This window comes from Bombina bombina, unplaced genomic scaffold, assembly GCF_027579735.1.
Source record: "Bombina bombina isolate aBomBom1 unplaced genomic scaffold, aBomBom1.pri scaffold_1864, whole genome shotgun sequence".
Lineage (NCBI taxonomy): Eukaryota > Metazoa > Chordata > Amphibia > Anura > Bombinatoridae > Bombina > Bombina bombina.
The window spans coordinates 7,646-30,939 of NW_026512574.1; the positions used below are offsets into that span (position 1 = coordinate 7,646).

At 40.1% G+C, this 23,294-nt stretch overlaps 1 pseudogene; it reads right to left on the reverse strand.

The window, feature by feature from the left end:
* Positions 1-22,386: 22,386 nt before the first annotated feature.
* Positions 22,387-22,511, reverse strand: LOC128644403 (uncharacterized; annotated as a pseudogene).
* Positions 22,512-23,294: the final 783 nt, after the last annotated feature.

The following is a 23,294-nucleotide window of genomic DNA, read 5'->3' on the forward strand; positions in this document are numbered from 1 at the left end:
GCACGCCATGATGGCAAAACCAGAATTTTTTAGCTAATTGCAAAGCGGCATCTGTTATAAAAGAATTAGCCAGCTTTAAAGCTTTAATTCTATCCATAATTTCGTCATATGAGGTCTCTATCTGGAGCGACTCCTCCAGCGCCTCAAACCAGAAAGCCGCTGCAGTAGTCACAGGAATAATGCAGGCAATAGGTTGGAGAAGGAAACCTTGTTGAACAAATATTTTCTTTAGTAAACCTTCCAATTTTTTATCCATAGGATCTTTGAAAGCATAACTGTCTTCAATTGGTATAGTTGTGCGCTTGGCAAGTGTTGAAATTGCCCCCTCTACCTTAGGGATCATCTGACATGCGTCCCGCCTGGGATCAGTTATAGGGAACATTTTCTTAAAGATAGGGGGGGAACAAAGGGTACACCTGGTCTCTCCCACTCCCTGTCCACAATATCCGCCACCCTCTTCGAGATCGGAAACGCATCAGTGTATACAGGGAATTCTAGGAATTTGTCCATTTTACACAATTTCTCTGGGACCACCATGGGGTCGCAATCATCCAGCGTAGCTAATACCTCCTTAAGCAGTACGCGGAGGTGTTCCAGCTTAAATTTAAACGCTAAGGAATCTGATTCTGCCCGCTGAGAAATCTTTCCTGTATCAGAAATTTCTCCCTCGGACAGCACATCCCTCACAGTCATTTCAGAGTGTTGTGAGGGTACAACAGATAAACCTTCCAAAGCTTCTGATTGCTCATACTCTGTTCTTAAAACCGAGCTATCACGCTTTTTAGGAAAAACTGGCAGTTTGGATAAAAATGCCGCAAGGGAATTATCCATGACTGCTGCTAATTGTTGTAATGTAATAGGGACCAAGGCGCTAGAGGTACTAGGCATCGCTTGTGCGGGCGTGACTGGTGTCGACACATGGGGAGAGGAAGGTGGACTATCCTCATTACCTTCTGTTAAAGAATCATCTTGGGCTACATTTTTAAGTGAAACAGCGTTATCCTTAAAATGCATAGATACATTAGCACACTTAAAACACAAATGTAAAGGGGGTTCCACCATGGCTACTAAACACATAGAGCAACGTCTATCTGTAGGCTCAGACATGTTAAACAGACTTAGACAGCACTCAAAGACTGAAAAATACAATTTGAGAAAAAACGGTACTGTCCCTTTAAATAATAAAAACGCACACTTTTTTACTAAATGTTCAAAAACGATCAAATCTTTCTGAAAATTTCACCACACGATCTTAATGCTTGGTAATGATTGCACAGCAAATATCAAGTCAATTAACCCCTTAACGCCCAAACCGGAGCAACCTAAAGCTGACAAGCGGTTAGCAAACTACAGCACCATGCCACAGCAATCTGTTGTGGCCCTACCTTGCCCCTGGGGATTAGTTTGATGAAAAATAAGCCTCTATGAAGTCCTCAAGAAGTTTTAGGACCCTCCACGTGAAGCTGCATGAAGCTGTCTGCAATATGAAGTGCGCAACTGAGGCGCGAAATTTAGGCCCCCTCCCTCTCCACTCAGGAGTTGTGGGGCCTTCAAAACCCTAAATAGGTGTCTAAAATTCTGCCATGTGGAAGAAAACCCCAAATAACACTTCAAAGGTGATAAAAACATGTATAGTGATTATATTTTACTAAAAAATAATCGATTGCCCTTTAACAGTGTCCACCAGTCATTTAGCCTAGTTAAATAAGCCTTCCTTCTATACTGAGTCTCAGAATATGGCTTACCTTCCCCACATGGGGATTCTTGTCAGTCTTCTAGCATTACTAAGTCTTGACTAGAAAAAGATGACTGAACATACCTTGTAGCAGTTAAGCCTGCAAACTGTTCCCCCCAACTGAAGTTTTCTTGGTACTCCTCAGTCCTGCGTGGGAACAGCAGTGGATTTTAGTTACAACATGCTAAAATCATTTTCCTCTCAGCAGAATTCTTCATCACTTTCTGCTAGAGAGTAAATAGTACAAACCGGCACTATTTCAAAATAACAAACTTTTGATTGAAGATATAAAAACTACAAATCTAACACCACATTCACTTTACCCTCCCGTGGAGATGCTACTTGTTAGAGCGGCAAACAGAATGACTGGGGGGGGCGGAGCCTGAGGGGGAGCTATATGGACAGCTTTGCTGTGTGCTCTCTTTGCCACTTCCTGTAGGGAATGAGAATATCCCAAAAGTAAGGATGAATCCGTGGACTGGATACACCTTGTAAGAGAAAATAAACTCTTGATTGAAGAATCTTTTCTAACACCTAGTTTACCACCTGCTTGCTCTTAGCGTAGGCAAAGAGAATGATTGGGTTGGGAGGGAAAGGAGGTGATATATAACAGCTTTGCTGTTGTGCTCTTTGCCGCCTCCTGCAGGGCAGGAGTGGTATTCCCAATAGTAATTAAGATGATCCGTGGACTCATCATGTCATTAAAAAGAAATAGCTGTTTTTTTTGTATCCCTCCCTCTCTAGTAACTCTTCTGTGGACTTCCACATCTTGGGTTTTTCTATCCCATACGTCATTACCTGATAAATTAATTTCTTTCATATTGGCAGGAGTCCATGAGGCCCACCCTTTTTATGCTGGTTATGTTTTTTTTACAATAAAAAGCCTAAACTTACATTAAAATCACAGTGTAAATTCCTAATCAAACATTAAAAAGAATGGAAAATATCCTCATAACACAATATCACACCACATGATATTATCTGATTGGGAAGTTTAATTTTGGAATTTCCATGCTTTTTATCAGGGGCATTAAGCTACCTTTGCTACCTTAGGGGGATGCAATTTGTTGACACCTTCTCGTGCAGCCAATGGATTTGAAGAGAGCATCTGACAGGTAGCCTTTTCCAGGCCAGTTCTCTTGTTTTGTCTACAGCAGTTTCCCTTGCACTGTCCACAGAAACCCTCATTGGTTTATTTATTAACTTTTGCTGTTTGCAAATACCCACTGCACAGAAATAAATGTTTCTCATAAAGTAGTCACCAAAGATTTTACCCCTACAATAACCCTAAGAAAGGCACAGGGAAGCAAAACCAATCATTATTAGAAGCATAGCTCAAGACATTATACCATCATGTTTTATGGAGATTTTAAGGGTGATTTATATTGTATTATTATGAAAAATACTCTCTTTATGGAGCAATGATGCATGTAATTATATGTTTTGAAAACCTATGGTACCTTAAAACAGAAGTCAGTTGTGTCAAAGCCTCTGAATCTGGGGCACCTTGGCATCCTTCAACAATGTGTTGCAGCACGTCTGTAGAATATTTCTTCACTGAAATACACACAAAAATATAATGTATTTGTTACATGAAGAAAAGCTAACACAAAACTATGCTAAATAATACAAGACAACACAATTATTAAAATTAAATAAAGCCACCAATTTTAAAAACAGGCTCCATTCCAGTTTGGTGTGTTAAAAGTTTATATTCCATCACATTGGGTGGTGTTTGTCTTCAGCTTTTATTCCAGATAGGCTGAAGAAATGAAGTGGAATCCCCTTGAGTCACATAAAAAGGCTCTGCCCACCATGTGGCTGAATAAAACTAGGAAGAGAAAGGGGTGGTGCTTGAGGGTTGCCTCTAATATTTAACTAGGGGACTATATTTAGTCACCAATCAGCAAGCGCTACCCAGGGCCATCTCCTAAGCTTAGATTCCTAATAAAGATAGCAAGAGAACAAAGAAAAATTGATAATAGGAGTAAATTAGAAAGTTGCTTAAAATTGCATGCTCTATCTGAATCATGAAATAAAAAAATGTATGTTTAGTATCCATTTAAAGTGATGTTGTTTTTTGCCCAATTTTCAAGCAGATAGTTTGTTTCATTGAACATTAACGAAATATGTTGCAAGTAATCTGAACATGAAGAAAACAAGCATGCAAAGTAAAGATCAGTGTTTAAAAAAAAAAAAAAAAAAAAAAAAAAAAAAAAATGTGCACAACCAATAGCTGTTGTTATTTTATCTCTCTCTCGCTAATGACTCTTCTGTGGATATCCACATTTTGGGTATTTCTATCCCATGCGTCACTAGCTCATGGACTCTTGCCAATTACATGAAAGAAAACATAATTTATGTAAGAACTTAACTGATAAATTCATTTATTTCATATTGGCAAGAGTCCATGAGGCCCACCCTTTTTATGGTGGTTGTTTTTTTTTTGCATAAAAGCACAATTATATTTCCAGTTCCTCTTTTTGTATGCTTTTTTTTACTCCTTTGTGTTATCACCTCACTTCTTGGCTATTCGTTAAACCGAGTTGTGGGTGTGGTGGGAAGTGTATTTATAGGCATTTGAGGTTTGGGAAACTTTGCCCCCTCCTGCTAAGAATGTATATCCCATACGTCACTAGCTCATGGACTCTTGCCAATATGAAAGAAATTAATTTTTTTTTTATTTTTAAAAAAATAAAAAAAAGAAATTAATTTATCAGGTAAGTTCTTACATAAATTATGCTTTTTTACAATAAAAAGCCTAAACTTACATTAAAATCACAGTGTAAGTTCCTAATCAAACATTAAAAAGAATGGAAATGGGTCGTCTCCTAAGCTTAGATTCCTTCCTTTTAAAGCTAGCAATAGAACAAAGAAAAATTGATAATAAGAGTAAATTAGAAAGTTGCTTAAAATTGCATGATCTATCTTAATCATGAAAGAAAAAAAACATAATTTATGTAAGAACTTACCTGATAAATTCATTTCTTTCATATTAGCAAGAGTCCATGAGCTAGTGACGTATGGGATATACATTCCTACCAGGAGGGGCAAAGTTTCCCAAACCTCAAAATGCCTATAAATACACCCCTCACCACACCCACAATTCAGTTTAACGAATAGCCAAGAAGTGGGGTGATAAAAAAGTGCGAAAGCATATAAAATAAGGAATTGGAATAATTGTGCTTTATACAAAATCATAACCACCACAAAAAAAGGGCGGGCCTCATGGACTCTTGCTAATATGAAAGAAATGAATTTATCAGGTAAGTTCTTACATAAATTATGTTTTCTTTCATGTAATTAGCAAGAGTCCATGAGCTAGTGACGTATGGGATAATGACTACCCAAGATGTGGATCTTTCCACACAAGAGTCACTAGAGAGGGAGGGATAAAATAAAGACAGCCAATTCCTGCTGAAAATAATCCACACCCAAAATAAAGTTTAACGAAAAACATAAGCAGAAGATTCAAACTGAAACCGCTGCCTGAAGTACTTTTCTACCAAAAACTGCTTCAGAAGAAGAAAATACATCAAAATGGTAGAATTTAGTAAAAGTATGCAAAGAGGACCAAGTTGCTGCTTTGCAGATCTGGTCAACCGAAGCTTCATTCCTAAACGCCCAGGAAGTAGATACTGACCTAGTAGAATGAGCTGTAATTCTCTGAGGCGGAATTTTACCCGACTCAACATAGGCAAGATGAATTAAAGATTTCAACCAAGATGCCAAAGAAATGGCAGAAGCTTTCTGGCCTTTCCTAGAACCGGAAAAGATAACAAATAGACTAGAAGTCTTACGGAAAGATTTCGTAGCTTCAACATAATATTTCAAAGCTCTAACAACATCCAAAGAATGCAACGATTTCTCCTTAGAATTCTTAGGATTAGGACATAATGAAGGAACCACAATTTCTCTACTAATGTTGTTGGAATTCACAACTTTAGGTAAAAATTCAAAAGAAGTTCGCAACACCGCCTTATCCTGATGAAAAATCAGAAAAGGAGACTCACAAGAAAGAGCAGATAATTCAGAAACTCTTCTAGCAGAAGAGATGGCCAAAAGGAACAAAACTTTCCAAGAAAGTAATTTAATGTCCAATGAATGCATAGGTTCAAACGGAGGAGCTTGAAGAGCTCCCAGAACCAAATTCAAACTCCAAGGAGGAGAAATTGACTTAATGACAGGTTTTATACGAACCAAAGCTTGTACAAAACAATGAATATCAGGAAGAATAGCAATCTTTCTGTGAAAAAGAACAGAAAGAGCAGAGATTTGTCCTTTCAAAGAACTTGCGGACAAACCCTTATCTAAACCATCCTGAAGAAACTGTAAAATTCTCGGTATTCTAAAAGAATGCCAAGAAAAATGATGAGAAAGACACCAAGAAATGTAAGTCTTCCAGACTCTATAATATATCTCTCGAGATACAGATTTACGAGCCTGTAACATAGTATTAATCACGGAGTCAGAGAAACCTCTTTGACCAAGAATCAAGCGTTCAATCTCCATACCTTTAAATTTAAGGATTTCAGATCCTGATGGAAAAAAGGACCTTGTGATAGAAGGTCTGGTCTTAACGGAAGAGTCCACGGTTGGCAAGAGGCCATCCGGACAAGATCCGCATACCAAAACCTGTGAGGCCATGCTGGAGCTACCAGCAGAACAAACGAGCATTCCTTCAGAATCTTGGAGATCACTCTTGGAAGAAGAACTAGAGGCGGAAAGATATAGGCAGGATGATACTTCCAAGGAAGTGATAATGCATCCACTGCCTCCGCCTGAGGATCCCGGGATCTGGACAGATACCTGGGAAGTTTCTTGTTTAGATGGGACGCCATCAGATCTATTTCTGGAAGTTCCCACATTTGAACAATCTGAAGAAATACCTCTGGGTGAAGAGACCATTCGCCCGGATGCAACATTTGGCGACTTAGATAATCCGCTTCCCAATTGTCTACACCTGGGATATGAACCGCAGAGATTAGACAGGAGCTGGATTCCGCCCAAACCAAAATTCGAGATACTTCTTTCATAGCCAGAGGACTGTGAGTCCCTCCTTGATGATTGATGTATGCCACAGTTGTGACATTGTCTGTCTGAAAACAAATGAACGATTCTCTCTTCAGAAGAGGCCAAAACTGAAGAGCTCTGAAAATTGCACGGAGTTCCAAGATATTGATAGGTAATCTCACCTCCTGAGATTCCCAAACTCCCTGTGCCGTCAGAGATCCCCACACAGCTCCCCAACCCGTGAGACTTGCATCTGTTGAAATTACAGTCCAGGTCGGAAGCACAAAAGAAGCCCCCTGAATTAAACGATGGTGATCTGTCCACCATGTTAGAGAGTGCCGAACAATCGGTTTTAAAGATATTGTTTGAGATATCTTCGTGTAATCCTTGCACCATTGCTTCAGCATACAGAGCTGAAGAGGTCGCATGTGAAAACGAGCAAAGGGGATCGCGTCCGATGCAGCAGTCATAAGACCTAGAATTTCCATGCATAAGGCTACCGAAGGGAATGATTGTGACTGAAGGTTTCGACAAGCTGCAATCAATTTTAGACGTCTCTTGTCTGTTAAAGACAGAGTCATGGACACTGAATCCATCTGGAAACCCAGAAAGGTTACCCTTGTCTGAGGAATCAAAGAACTTTTTGGTAAATTGATCCTCCAACCATGATCTTGAAGAAACAACACAAGTCGATTCGTATGAGATTCTGCTAAATGTAAAGACTGAGCAAGTACCAAGATATCGTCCAAATAAGGAAATACCACAATACCCTGTTCTCTGATTACAGACAGAAGGGCACCGAGAACCTTTGTAAAAATTCTTGGAGCTGTAGCTAGGCCAAACGGCAGAGCCACAAACTGGTAATGCTTGTCCAGAAAAGAGAATCTCAGGAACTGAAAATGATCTGGATGAATCGGAATATGCAGATATGCATCCTGTAAATCTATTGTGGACATATAATTCCCTTGCAGAACAAAAGGCAAGATAGTCCTTATAGTTACCATTTTGAACGTTGGTATCCTTACATAACGATTCAATATTTTTAGATCCAGAACTGGTCTGAAGGAATTCTCCTTCTTTGGTACAATGAAGAGATTTGAATAAAACCCCATCCCCTGTTCCTGAACTGGAACTGGCATAATTACTCCAGTCAACTCTAGATCTGAAACACATTTCAGAAATGCTTGAGCTTTTACTGGATTTACTGGGACACGGGAAAGAAAAAATCTCTTTGCAGGAGGTCTTATCTTGAAACCAATTCTGTACCCTTCTGAAACAATGTTCTGAATCCAAAGATTGTGAACAGAATTGATCCAAATTTCCTTGAAAAAATGTAACCTGCCCCCTACCAGCTGAGCTGGAATGAGGGCCGCACCTTCATGTGGACTTAGAAGCAGGCTTTGCCTTTCTAGCTGGCTTGGATTTATTCCAGACTGGAGATGGTTTCCAAACTGAAACTGCTCCTGAGGATGAAGGATCAGGCTTTTGTTCTTTGTTGAAACGAAAGGAACGAAAACGATTATTAGCTCTACTTTTACCTTTAGATTTTTTATCCTGTGGTAAAAAAGTTCCTTTCCCACCAGTAACAGTTGAAATGATGGAATCCAACTGAGAACCAAATAATTTGTTACCCTGGAAAGAAATAGAAAGTAAAGTTGATTTAGAAGCCATATCAGCATTCCAAGTTTTAAGCCATAAAGCTCTTCTAGCTAAAATAGCTAGAGACATAAACCTGACATCAACTCTGATAATATCAAAAATGGCATCACAGATAAAATTATTAGCATGCTGAAGAAGAATAATAATGTCATGAGAATCACGATGTGTTACTTGTTGCGCTAAAGTTTCCAACCAAAAAGTTGAAGCTGCAGCAACATCAGCCAAAGATATAGCAGGTCTAAGAAGATTACCTGAACACAGATAAGCTTTTCTTAGAAAGGACTCAATTTTCCTATCTAGAGGATCCTTAAACGAAGTACCATCTGACGTAGGAATAGTAGTACGTTTAGCAAGGGTAGAAATAGCCCCATCAACTTTAGGGATTTTGTCCCAAAATTCTAATCTGTCAGACGGCACAGGATATAAATGCTTAAAACGTTTAGAAGGAGTAAATGAATTACCCAATTTATCCCATTCTTTGGAAATTACTGCAGAAATAGCATTAGGAACAGGAAAAACTTCTGGAATAACCACAGGAGCTTTAAATACCTTATCTAAACGTTTAGAATTAGTATCAAGAGGACTAGAATCCTCTATTTCTAAAGCAATTAGAACTTCTTTAAGTAAAGAACGAATAAATTCCATTTTAAATAAATATGAAGATTTATCAGCATCAACCTCAGAGACAGAATCCTCTGAACCAGAGGAGTCATCAGAATCAGAATGATGATGTTCATTTAAAAATTCATCTGTAGGGAGAGAAGTTTTAAAAGATTTTTTACGTTTACTAGAAGGAGAAATAACAGACATAGCCTTCTTTATGGATTCAGAAACAAAATCTCTTATATTATCAGGAACATTCTGCACCTTAGATGTTGAGGGAACTGCAACAGGCAATGGTACTTTACTAAAGGAAATATTATCTGCTTTAACAAGTTTGTCATGACAATCAATACAAACAACAGCTGGAGAAATAGCTACCAAAAGTTTACAGCAGATACACTTAGCTTTGGTAGATTCAGCACTTGACAGCGATTTTCCTGTAGTATCTTCTGGCTCAGATGCAACGTGAGACATCTTGCAATATGTAAGAGAAAAAACAACATATAAAGCAAAATTGATCAAATTCCTTAAATGACAGTTTCAGGAATGGGAAAGAATGCCAAAGAACAAGCTTCTAGCAACCAGAAGCAATAAAAAATGAGACTTAAATAATGTGGAGACAAAAGCGACGCCCATATTTTTTCGCGCCAAATAAGACGCCCACATTATTTGGCGCCTAAATGCTTTTTGGCGCCAAAAATGACGCCACATCCGGAACGCCGACATTTTTGGCGCGAAATAACGGCAAAGAATGACGCAACTTCCGGCGACACGTATGACGCCGGAAACGGAAATAGAATTTTTGCGCCAAAAAAGTCCGCGCCAAGAATGACGCAATAAAATGAAGCATTTTCAGCCCCCGCGAGCCTAACAGCCCACAGGGAAAAAGTCAAATTTTAAGGTAAGAAAAAATGGTCAAATCAAAATGCATTATCCCAAATATGAAACTGACTGTCTGAAAATAAGGAAAGTTGAACATTCTGAGTCAAGGCAAATAAATGTTTGAATACATATATTTAGAACTTTATAAACAAAGTGCCCAACCATAGCTTGGAGTGTCACAGAAAATAAGACTTACTTACCCCAGGACACTCATCTACATATAGCAGATAGCCAAACCAGTACTGAAACGAGAATCAGCAGAGGTAATGGTATATATAAGAGTATATCGTCGATCTGAAAAGGGAGGTAAGAGATGAATCTCTACGACCGATAACAGAGAACCTATGAAATAGACCCCTTAGAAGGAGATCACTGCATTCAAATAGGCAATACTCTCCTCACATCCCTCTGACATTCACTGCACGCTGAGAGGAAAACCGGGCTCCAACTTGCTGCGGAGCGCATATCAACGTAGAATCTAGCACAAACTTACTTCACCACCTCCATCGGAGGCAAAGTTTGTAAAACTGAATTGTGGGTGTGGTGAGGGGTGTATTTATAGGCATTTTGAGGTTTGGGAAACTTTGCCCCTCCTGGTAGGAATGTATATCCCATACGTCACTAGCTCATGGACTCTTGCTAATTACATGAAAGAAATGTATGTTTAGTATCCATGTAAGTGTTTTTTGCCCAAATTTCAAGCAGATAGTGTGTTTCTTTAAACATTAACGAAATATGTTGCAAGTAATTTGAACATGAAGAAAACAAGCACATTTGTGTTTCTTGATATCTGAAACTAGTCGGTGCAAAAACTTTTTACCCTGAAAAGAATTCTGTAACCAGTTTGTTGTTTTAGCTTATTAATACCTCTTTCCAGCCTACACTCACCAAGATTACAAGTTTTGCACTATACCGGGTGCGTAAATAACGCAAAAAAATAGCGTTATCTCACTTTCCATAGCGCTGCCATTACAAGTTACTCAAAAACCTTCTCTTGTTATGCGATATGGTTCGATAAGCTCCATACCGCCCAAAACCCAAGGCCTGATTTGCTCGTGCACGCTTTCCCCCATAGACATCAATGGGGAGAAAGTGTCAGAAAAAACTAACACCTGTGATTGCGGAATGTCGATCACCGTAACACAACCGTATTGATGTCTATGGGGAAAAGAAAGTTATGTTAAAACCTAACACCCTAACATAAACCTCTAGTTTAGTCTAAATACCCCTAATCTGCCGCCCCTGACACTAAATAAACCCATTTACCCCTAAACTGCCGGCCCCCCACATAAAATAAACCTATTAACATCTAAAACACCGGCCGCCCACATTGCTACTGATAAAATAAACCTATTAACCCCTAAAGCGTCGGCCCCCCACATTGCTACTAATAAAATAAACGTATTAACCCCTAAACTGCCGGCCCCCCACCCACATCACAACACACTAAATTAAACTATTAACCACAAAACCTAACACTTCCTAATTTTAAATTAAATTTCCAACACAACTTTGAATATATAAAAACTTACCTGTGAAATAAAAAAAATCTAAATTTAAACTATAAAATAACCTGCCATTACTATTTTAAAACAATAAAAATAACAAAAAATAAAAACTCTAAAATTACAAAAAATAATAAACGAAATTATCCAAAATAATAACAATTAAACCTAATCTAATACCCTATAAAAACAAAAAAGCCCCCCAAAATAAAAACATCCCCTAACCTAAAAATAAACTACCAATAGCTCCTAAAAGGGCCTTTTCTAGGGCAATGCCCTGAAGCAATCAGCCCTTTTACCTTAAAAAATTACAAATTCCCATCTAAAAGTAAAACCCTCCACCAAACCAACACCCAAAATAAAAAACCTAAGCTATCCATTGCCCAAAGGGGTGTTTGTATGGGCATTGCCCTAAAAAAAAAAATAAAAAAAAAAAATGCTTACCTGATAAATGATTTTCTTTCCAGGCATGGAGAGTCCACCAAATCATTCTAATTACTAGCGGGATATTCACTCCTGGCCAGCAGGAGGCGACAAAGAGCACCCCAGCAGAGTAATTAAGTGTCACTTCCCTTACCCATAACCCCAGTCATTCGGCCAAAGGGAACAGAAAAAGTAGATAACACAAGGGTATAAAGGTGCCTGAGGTTTGTACAATTAAACTGACGTCTGAAAATAAACAAGGGCGGGTCGTGGATTCTCCATGCCTGGAAAGAAAAGAGTTTATCAGGTAAGCATTAATTTTGTTTTCTTTCCTATGGCAAGGAGAGTCCACAAAATCATTCTAATTACTAGTGGGAACCAATACCCATGCTAGAGGACACAGAATGAAAGGGAGGGAGAACAAGACATGCAGACATAAACAGAAGGCACCACCGTTAGAAGAAACTTTCTCCCAAAGGAAGCCTCAGATGAGGCAAAAGTATAAAACTTGAAAAAAAAAAAAAAAAAGGAGGACCAGGTGGCCGCCTTGCAGATTTGCTCCACAGCACAGATGCTTTATTCTTAAAAGCCCAAGATGGAGAAACAGCCCTAGTGGAATGAGCCATATTTCTCAGTAGGCTGATGTCCAGCTGTCTCATATGCAAATCCGATAATGCTTCTCAACCAGAGAGAAAAAGCAGTAGAAGTGGCCTTCTGACCCTTACGCTTACCAGCGAAAACAATGAACAGGACAGAAGACTGTCAAAAAAGGAAATTTATGCTTACCTGATAAATGTATTTCTTTTACGATATGACGAGTCCATGGATTTCATGCTTACTTGTGGGATTTATCCTCCTGCTAACAGGAAGTGGCAAAGAGCACCACAGCAGAGCTGTATATATAGCTCCTCCCTCATTCGACCGAAGTTAGGAAGAGAAAGGAAAAGCCAAAAGTGCAGAGGTGACTGAAGTTTACCAAAAATAAGTATATACCTGTCTTAGAAATGACAGGGTGGGCCGTGGACTTGTCATATCGTAAAAGAAATAAATTTATCAGGTAAGCATAAATTTCCTTTTTTTTTTTACAAGATATGACGAGTGCACGGATTTCATCCTTACTTGTGGGATACAATACCAAAGCTACAGGACACGGATGAAAGGGAGGGACAAGACAGGAACCTAAACGGAAGGCACCACTGCTTGAAGAACCTTTCGCCCAAAAACAGCCTCAGAAGAGGCAAAAGTATCAAATTTGCAAAATTCGGAAAAAGTGTGAAGAGACGACCAAGTTGCAGCCTGGCAAATCTGTTCAACAGAAGCATCGTTTTTAAATGCCCGTGAGGAAGCCACAGCCCTAGTAGAATGAGCCGTAATTCTTTCAGGAGGCAGCTGTCCAGCAGTCTCATACACCAGACGGATGATACTCTTCAGCCAAAAGGAAAGAGAGGTAGCCGTAGCTTTCTGAACCCTACGCTTTCCAGAAAAAACAATGAATAATGAAGATGATTGACGAAAATCCTTAGTCGCCTGAAAGTAAAACTTCAGGGCGCGGACCACGTCCAAGTTATGCAACATACGCTCCTTCTTAGAAGAAGGGTTAGGACATAATGAAGAAACAACAATTTCCTGATTAATATTCTTATTAGAAACAACCTTAGGAAGGAACCCAGGTTTGGTACGTAAAACCACCTTATCAGAATGAAAGATAAGATAAGGCGAGTCACATTGTAACACTGAAAGTTCAGAAACTCTGCAAGCAGAAGAAATAGCAACCAAAAACAAAACTTTCCAAGATAATAGCTTAATATCTATGGAATGCATGGGTTCAAACTCCAGGGTGGAACAATTGGTCTAAACACAGGCTTGATTCTGGTCAGAGCCTGACAAAAAGACTGAACGTCTGGAACATTTGCCAAATGTTTGTGTAGTAAAATTGACAAAGCAGATATCTGTCCTTTTAAGGAACCTGCTGATAACCCTTTCTCCAATCCTTCTTGGAGAAAAGACAGAATTCTGGGAATCCTAACTCTACTCCATGAGTAGCCCTTGGATTCGCACCATTAAAGATATTTACGCCATATCTTATGGTAGATCTTTCTAGTAACAGGCTTACGTGCCTGAATCAAAGTATCAATGACCGAATCAGAGAACCCCCGCTTAGATAAAATCAAGCGTTCAATCTCCAAGCATTCAGTTGCAGAGAGACTAGATTTGGGTGTTGAAAAGGTCCCTGAATGAGAAGGTCCTGCCTCAATGGAAGCTTCCATGGCAGCAGCGAGGACATGTTCACTAGATCGGCATACCAAGTCCTGCGAGGCCACGCAGGCTCGACTAGAATTACTGAAGCCCTCTCCTGTTTGATCCGAGCAATTACCCAGGGAAGGAGAGCAAACGGTGGAAACACATAAGCTAGGTTGAACGACCAAGGCAATGCCAAGGCATCTATCAGTTCGGCCTGAGGATCACTTGACCTGGATCCGTATCTCGGGTGCTTGGCATTCTGACGAGACGCCATCAGATCCAATTCCGGTCTGTCCCATCTGAGAATCAGAGTGTCAAAGACCTCCGGATGGAGTTCCCACTCTCCCGGATGAAACGTCTGTCTGCTTAAAAAGTCCACTTCCCAGTTGTCCACTCCTGGGTTGTAGATTGCTGACAGATAACAAGAGTGAGCCTCCGCCCATCGAATTATCTTGGATACTTCTATCATCGACTCTTTGTTCCCCCTTGATGATTGATGTAAGTCACAGTCGTGATGTTGTCCGAATGAAAGCGGATGAATTTGGCCGAAGCCAACTGAGGCCACGCCTGAAGCGCATTGAATATTGCTCTCAATTCCAGAATATTGATTGGAAGTAGAGACTCCGACTGAGTCCACACACCCTGAGCCTTCAGGGAATTCCAGACTGCACCCCAACCTAGTAGACTGGCGTCCGTTGTCACTATCACCCATGAGGGTCTGCAGAAGCACGTCCCTTGGGACAGATGATCCGACGACAACCACCAAAGAAGAGAGTCTCTTGTCTCCTGATCCAGTTCTATCTGAGGAGACAAACTTTCATAATCTCCATTCCACTGCCTGAGCATGCTCAATTGTAGCGGTCTGAGATGAAACCGAGCAAAAGGAATGATGTCCATTGCCGCCACCATCAATCCTATTACCTCCATGCACTGAGCCACTGATGGCCGAGGATTGGACTGAAGAGCTTGGCATGTATTCAGAATCTTTAACTTTCTCTGTCTTTCTCCGTCAAGAAAATCTTCATAGATATGGAATCTATTAGAGTTCCCAAGAAGGGAACCTTTGTCTGTGGAACTAATGAACTCTTTTCTAGATTCACCTTCCACCCGTGAGTCCTCAGAAAGGACAGAACCATGTCTGTATGAGATTTTGCCAGATGGTAAGATGACGCCTGAATCAGAATATCGTCCAGATAAGGCGCCACTGCAATGCCCCGCGGTCTGAGAACCACCAGAAGTGACCCTAGAACCTTTGTGAAGATCCTGGGAGCTGTGGCCAACCAGAAGGGAAGAGCCACAAACTGAAAATGTTTGTCCAGAAAGGCAAACCTTAGGAACTGGTGATGATCTTTGTGGATAGGAATATGAAGATATGCATCCTTCAAGTCCACGGTAGTCATATACTGACCCTCCTGGATCAATGGCAGAATTGTTCGAATAGTCTCCATCTTGAAGGATGGCACTTTTTTTTTTTGGGAACCACAAAGAGATTTGAGTAAAACCCCTGTCCCTGTTCCAGTATTGGAACTGGACGAATTACTCCCATAGTAGAGAGGTCTTTTACACAACGTAAGAGCGCCTCTCTTTTTATCTGGTCTACAGACAATCTTGAAAGAAGAAACCTCACCCTTGGGAGAGAATTTTTTAATTCCCGTTGATACCCTTGGAACACGATTTCCAGTGTCCAAGGGTCCTGAACATTTCTTACCCAAGCCTGGGCAAAGAGAGGAAGTCTGCCCCCCACTAGATCCAGTCCCGGATCGGGGGCTGCCCCTTCATGCTGTCTTGGTAGCAGCAACGGGCTTCTTGGGTTGTTTACCCTTGTTCCAAGTCTGGTTGGGTCTCCAGACGGACTTGGCCTGAGCAAAATGCCCTTCCTGATTGGTGGAAGAAGAGGAAGAAGAGGGGGCTCCTTTAAAGTTCCGAAAGGAACGAAAATTATTTTGTTTACCCCTCAATCTAGTAGTTCTATCCTGAGGTAGGAGATGACCCTTACCTCCCGTAATATCAGAAATGATCTCTTTCAAGTCAGGCCCGAATTGGGCTTTTCCTTTGAAAGGAATAGCCAAAAGTTTTGACTTAGATGACACATCAGCCGACCAAGATTTTAGCCATAACGCTCTACGCGCCAAAATGGCAAATCCGGCATTCTTAGCCGCCAATTTTGCAATCTGAAAGGCGGCATCTGTAATAAAAGAATTCGCTAGCTTAAGAGCCTTAATTCTATCTAAAACATCCTCTAAAGGAGTCTCAGTCTTAAGAGACTCTTCCAATGCGTCAAACCAGAAGGCCGCCGCAGTGGTAACTGGTACAATGCAGGCCGTTGTTTGTAAAAGGAAACCCTGATGAATAAACTGTTTCTTTAGAAGACCCTCCAATTTCTTATCCATAGGGTCTTTAAAAGCACAACTGTCCTCTATAGGAATAGTTGTACGCTTAGCCAGGGTAGATATAGCTCTCTCCACCTTAGGGACTGTTTGCCAAGAGTCCCGAACAGTGTCAGATATGGGATACAATTTCTTAAAATTAGGAGAAGGTGAGAACGGAATACCTGGACTGTCCCATTCCCTCCTAATAATCTCCTCTAAGTACTTGTCCATTTTACATAACTTCTCTGGTGGTACCACAATAGAGTCACAGTCATCCAGAGTCGATAAAACCTCCCGAAGTAACAGGCGGAGGTGTTCAAGCTTAAATCTAAAGGACATGACGTACTAGTCTGTCTGAGGCAAGACACTTCCCGAATAGGAAAGTTCCCGCTCAGACAAAAGTTCCCTGACCCCCAGATCAGATCCCTGTGAGGGTACATCGGAAATAGCTAACAAAGCTTAAGAGGACTCAGTATTCACATTAACTGCTGGCCTGCTGCGTTTGCCCTGTAACACTGGCAACCTTGATAATACCTCTGTAAGGGTAGATGTCATAACTGCAGCCATATCCTGCAGAGTAAAAGAATTAGACGCGATTTAAGAACCCGGCGTCACTTGGGTGGGCGTTAAAAGTTGTAACCCTTGGGGAGAATTTGGCGGCATATGCTGATTCTCCTCAGACTGAGAATCATCCTTAGGCACACTTTCTTTACATAAAATAGGCTCTTTACTTCCTGGCGGGTTAGTTTAGGTTAGTTTAAGTTAATTGAGAGAGAAGTTTTAATCTCTCAGAAATGATAAAATATGAGAGTGGAACTCGTGTGAGTAAAACTGTACTTTTGGAAATAAACTGTTGTACACTATTGCCTTAATGTATAAGAAAGAAATGTTTATATCTCAAAAGGACAAAAAGGTCTATTCTGATGTTGATGCAATATTGTCTTGTTTAATTTCTGTACTTGACTTATATGATGTAATGTGATGTTCACTTTTTCTTATGTACTCACATGAAGATTGCTCTCTTAATAAAAAGAATTAAAAAAAAAAAAAATAGGCTCTTTACATTGTAAGGCCCTATCAGTACATGATGGACACAAAGTAAGAGGGGGTTCCACACTGGCATCTAAACACATAGAACAAGTAGTTTCCTCAATGTCAGACATGTTAAACAGACTAGCAATAGCAAAAAATAGTCAGTCTTTACTTGATATTAAGAAATTAGACAAAAAACGTGTACTGCGCCTTTAAATAATAAAAGCAATTTTTCTGTTGTAAGCCAAAAGACGATTTCAGCAATAAAAATTGCCCCTATATGTCCCAATTAGCTTAAATATATTGCACCACTTGTTAGGATATGTCTATATCAAAGTAAAACAGGTTGGTTTATCAAATATATCTATGTATAAAAATCTGACCCCTGCACCTCGCTCTGCTGTGGCGCCTACCTGCCCCCAAAGCACACTGACACAACATTCTGGGCCTCTCTGCCTACCACGATCACCAAACAGAGCTAGGTCCCACCAGAGCCTCAGGATCTTGCTACCGTTCCAGAACACACACTGAGCGTCTGAGCACGCGAAAATAGGCCCCGCCCACCGTGGGCGTAAGTACTATCCTACCGAGACCCGCATGGGTAGTTGAAATCCCAAACATGTCGGTCATTATCAAGCCATGTGTTCAACAAATAGATCCTGCGCAATAAGCACTTCATATTGTAAGGTGTCACCAGAAATAAAAACCAGTCGCATCTCCCAACGTCAGCCCACAAAATATTTTAAAGTGATATCTACACTTAGTAAAATAATAAAATTTAACAGGGAATCCAGGTACACCATTTCCTAAAGTGCTTACCCCTCCCCAGTTAGGGATATTGTCAATCTGTTCTGATCTAACAAGTTTACCCAGAAAACAAAAGACTGAACATACCTCAATGCTGCTTGTAGCATGACATCATTCTCCACACTGAAGATTTCTCTTTACACTACCTTCAGCTGCTCTGTGGGAACCAGAATGGATCTTAGATAACGTTTGCTAAGATCATCAACATCAGGGCAGAAATAAAGAAATGTCTCCACTCCTCTTAGGAAGGCATACCCAGACGATTTCTCCCTGAGAAAAATAGTACTCACTGGCACCATTTTAAAATAAATAAAAAACCTCTTGGGGGGGGGGGGGCGTGTCCAAGTAGCGACTGCGGATGGTCGCATCTTCTTAGAGCTCCTGCCGATCACCTAACAACCCGCCGGTGTAAGGTACTCTTTACAGCGATAAAGCAATTTAAAAGATCAGCACTACTGGTATAGTGGTTTGGTTGATAAGAACCGGATTATTCACTGTATTTTTGACGTTGCGGCATAAGAACGGACAATAAAGGCCTGGAGCGGTGGCTCAGGACAGGCAGCGCTACCCCCCTCGGATCCCCGAGGGTAACTGTCAGGACTGGACATAATAAATATAAATATTTCACATCTTGTCAGCTTTTCAGAACAACAGGGATTTTCCCAATACAAGAAAACCTGTAACTATCAAGAATTTTACTACTGCGCATCAAATATGGCTGCCGTTAGGGAAGTTAACTTTCTGACCCGTATTGACGACATCATGGAGAAATTGGAACATCGCTTTCTAGGTCTCATACAAAGGGCTCCTTGGAACTTTTTGATGCAATCGCACATGGCATACTTCAACTCAGGGAGCAGAATGAAAAACAAAGGGGTGACAGATGTGGGAGACGGAGCCGCGGCTAAGCGCGCCCCCGTGGCTCCCCCTCCTAAAAGCAAAAGGGGAATCAAATTTAGCTCAGGGTTATCCTTACAGGTTTCACCCCCAAAAAAACTCTCCCGGCAAATCAACCAGCCGCAAGCGACTGATAAGCTTCAGAGGAGCCTTATCCTCAAAGCACCTTTCAGAGCCAAACCAACACTTAAAAACAGACGTGGCGATGGAGTAAGTTGCGATGCAGTCTCTTATCAGATCAAGAAGCCCAACACTTTAATCCAAACTGTCCCACGGCTAAACAGACAGGATTCAGAAGCACCCCTGGTACAGGGATATAGAGATGGATCCGGGTTTGAAATAGACATCAATAACATGTCACCCTTAACGGAAATAACTCTACCTTGGCAGCTGGACATACCTTTTTATTCCGGTAGAAGAGACCCTAACAGACAGTATATAATGCAATATTGGGACAAACTAAAGCCAGCCTGAAAACTTACTGGTATCGACAAATACTGTTTCATATCGTTAGTTTAAAAATGTTTTAACCTTGTTTATCTATGTTTATATTCTAGTGACTGCATAAGTTGTTGCCTTCCTAGGATTTACTTCAGATGGCCACATGCATTTTTACTGGAGCACGTTATAAGTGAGCCCTAGAACTAACTATGTATTTATGGCATGATGGAGGCATAGTGAAAGCATACATACCCTTTATAATCTCTGTGTGTCTCCTGCGGGGTTTAGTGGGGGGCCCCTAGGGTGACATAAAATACAATTGAAGAAGGGTTTAATGATGTAAGCGCCGCCTCAGAATTAAATAAGAGGAAAAAAAAAAAAAAAAAAAAAGGGGATAGCAATATCAATGTCCCTCCCGCGGTCTACGGCCGGATCCGCTGTTGGGCGCATAACTATCAACTATTACTATTAACATAAGCTATACCTAAAAAGAAAGCTATATGAGCCATATCATAAATATCTGATTTTAACCTAAGGCTTGACACTCAACAACCTGCTGAAAGCGTATGTATATAGCCACTAAGGCTCAATAATGTGAATTATTTACTGTTAGGAAATAGGTTTTGTGAAGGTGTGCCTCTTATTATATTGTTTTGAAGTTCTATATTAAGACCACAAAATAGTTATTTTTTTCTGTGAGTTATGTGTTAATATTGCATACAGTCCTGACCGATGCACCTGTATAAACACTTAACAGAAATGTGTAGTCTCACAATGTCTTCAAATACGGTGCTAGGTGTTATAAGTAAATGTTTTATATTTAATAATCTCCCCGGATGTTATTTAAGAGTAAGAACAGGCCCAAGAGCGGCCTATAACTTAGTTATAGGGGGCTAGTAAAAGAGCACTGTGAAAACTGATGTTTAACCATAGTAAAGTTTGCTATAAATATTTTATGGGTTTGTACATTTCATTTAAGATATATGACTGCATAGATGTATGTTTGAGTCATTATAATTTGTAACATTCAATGATCTATTTTATGTACAACCGCTCTATGATATGTAATCTCTTTTGACTTTAATAAAGCTCTTTTGAAAACTTAAAAAAAAATAAAAAAATATATTGTATATATTACTATTTTTCAAGAATTTAAGTCACAATCTCACAAAAAAAACAAACCTCTTGATTGAAGAATCTAAACTAACTCCTCACTTTACCTCTTCCTACATTAACACAGGCAAAGAGAATGTCTGGAGGTGGAGGGAAGGGAGGAGCTACATATACAGCTCTGCTGTGGTGCTCTTTGCCACTTCCTGTTAGCAGGAGGATAAATCCCACAAGTAAGGATAAAATCCGTGGACTCGTCATATCTTGTAAAAGAAATCTTTTAGTTGCTTGCAGATAAAATTTTAGAGCACACAGAACATTCAGGTTGTGTAACAGACGTTCATTCTGAGAAGAAGCATTCAAACAAAAAGAAGGAACAACAATTTCTAAATTAATGTAGCGATCCAATATCACTTTGGGAAGAAATCACAATTTAGTACGAAAGCCCGCCTTATCCACATGGAAAATAAGGTAAGGGTAAACACACAGGAGAGCCAAAATCTCGAAAACTCAGCGAGCAGATGAAATAGCTAGTAGAAACAAAACTTTCCACAATAACAACTCAATATCAACTAAATGCATAGGCTCAAACGGATCCTGCTGCAAAACTCCAAGAAAAAAGTTAAGGCTCCATGGAGGAGCAACAGGATTAAACACAGGCCTGAATCTGACCTAGGCCTGAGCAAAAGATTGAACATCTGGCAAGCATTTGTGCAAAAGAATAGACAGTGCAGAAATCTGACCCTTCAGAGAACTGACTGACAAACCTTTTTCCAGGCCCTCCTGAAGAAAAGACAGAATGTGAGGAACCATTGCCTGATTTTAAGAGAAAATCTTCGATTCACACCAATACAGGTATTTACACCATACCTCATGGTAAATCTTATGAGTAACAGGCTCACGAGCCTGAAGCATAGTATCAATATCTTTCTCAGAAAAACACGCCCTGCCAAGATTTGGCATTCAATCTACAAGCAGTCAGCTTCAGAGTATCTAAATTTGGGTGGAGGAAGGGACCCTGAAGTAGAGGGTCATTCCTCGGAGGCAACCTCCAAGGGGAAGAGATGACATCTTCACCAGATCCGTGAACCAGATAACTGTGAACCCACGCAGAAGCTATTAGAATCACAGACGCCCCCTCCTGCCTAATACGAGCAATGACTCAAGGAAGGAGAGCAAACAGGGGGAACAGGTACGCTAGACTGAAAGTCCAAGGCACCGCCAGGGCATCTATTAGAGCAGCTTGTGGATCTCTTGATCCTGAACCGTACTTTGGAAGCTTGCTGTTTAGATGACACACCACCAGATCCAGAACCCCCCACCTGAGGGATATCATTGTGAAAAAATTTAGTAAAAAACTTTGACAGGCTAAATCTGCCCCTGGGGAGACAGGACTTGAACCCTATCTTGTATTCCTGGCAAACGACTTCCACAGCCCAAGGATCTGAGACATTGTGTATTCTATACTTTTGAAAGAAGAAAAGCCTGCCGCTTACTGTATCTAAGACTGTATTGAGTGTGGCCCCTTCATGCTGACTAAGTGCCCCCTTATACCAAGGATGACTGGACCTCCATGAAATCCTAGATTGATCAATTGAAGTTACAAAGGGAACGAACATTCCTAGAGGCCCTGATGCCAGAAAAGGCCTCAAATAGGAAATATTAAAAGAGTCTATTAGACAACTTAAGTTAAAAAACTTTTTTTTTTTTTAAACTCATGGATGTTCCTCTCCATAGAAATCTTTAGAAAAAAGGCAAAAAAGATTTATTGAATCTGAAGAGAAACCAGAGTATGGGAGACAAACTTTACATGTCACAGACATAGCAATTATTATTGTATTCCTATAAATAAAATATAGAAATAAACAATTAGAAAAAATCACCACCATCTGATAGAGATATATATAAGCCATTATACATGAAATAGGATAGCATACATGTCACGGATATTAGTACAGATCCCCTCATATGAGAGAAATCAAAATATGGAGCTCCAACATAAAGGAGGAGAGCCCCTGTACAAGGTAGAAAACAATATTATGTTATATTACATAAGATACGTAAAAAATAAAGAGACTCCACAGGGATCCCACATAATATACTACCCTACTAGAGCAGTAGAAATAGATCCGTTACCATCCACAAGTGGCTCAGAGAAGGTTTACATATAATTACCCTTCCATATAGAAAATTCAAAACAATGAAAAATAACATTAATCACCACTAGATGGTAGTAGGACAGGAAAACTCATTACTAGAGTAAATCTGTCAAAAAAGTTTATGAAAAGAAAATTTAACACATTCCATCTCATCGCTTCCACACATAAATAAAAAATGTATTCTCCGCATATGTGAAAATAAACATAAAGAGGAAACCTCTTTGTATGACCGTTATTTCATACACAATTTATCATGGACTATGCTGACCTTAGAAACCGTGAACAAAATAGCCAGAAAAGCAGCACATAACATTACAGGGCGCAGAAGATGAGACATAATTAAACAAATGCTCAGGAGATCACAAAACCTCTCCTAGGTTCAGTGCAACAGCGCGCCATGGCGGGAATATGAAATTTA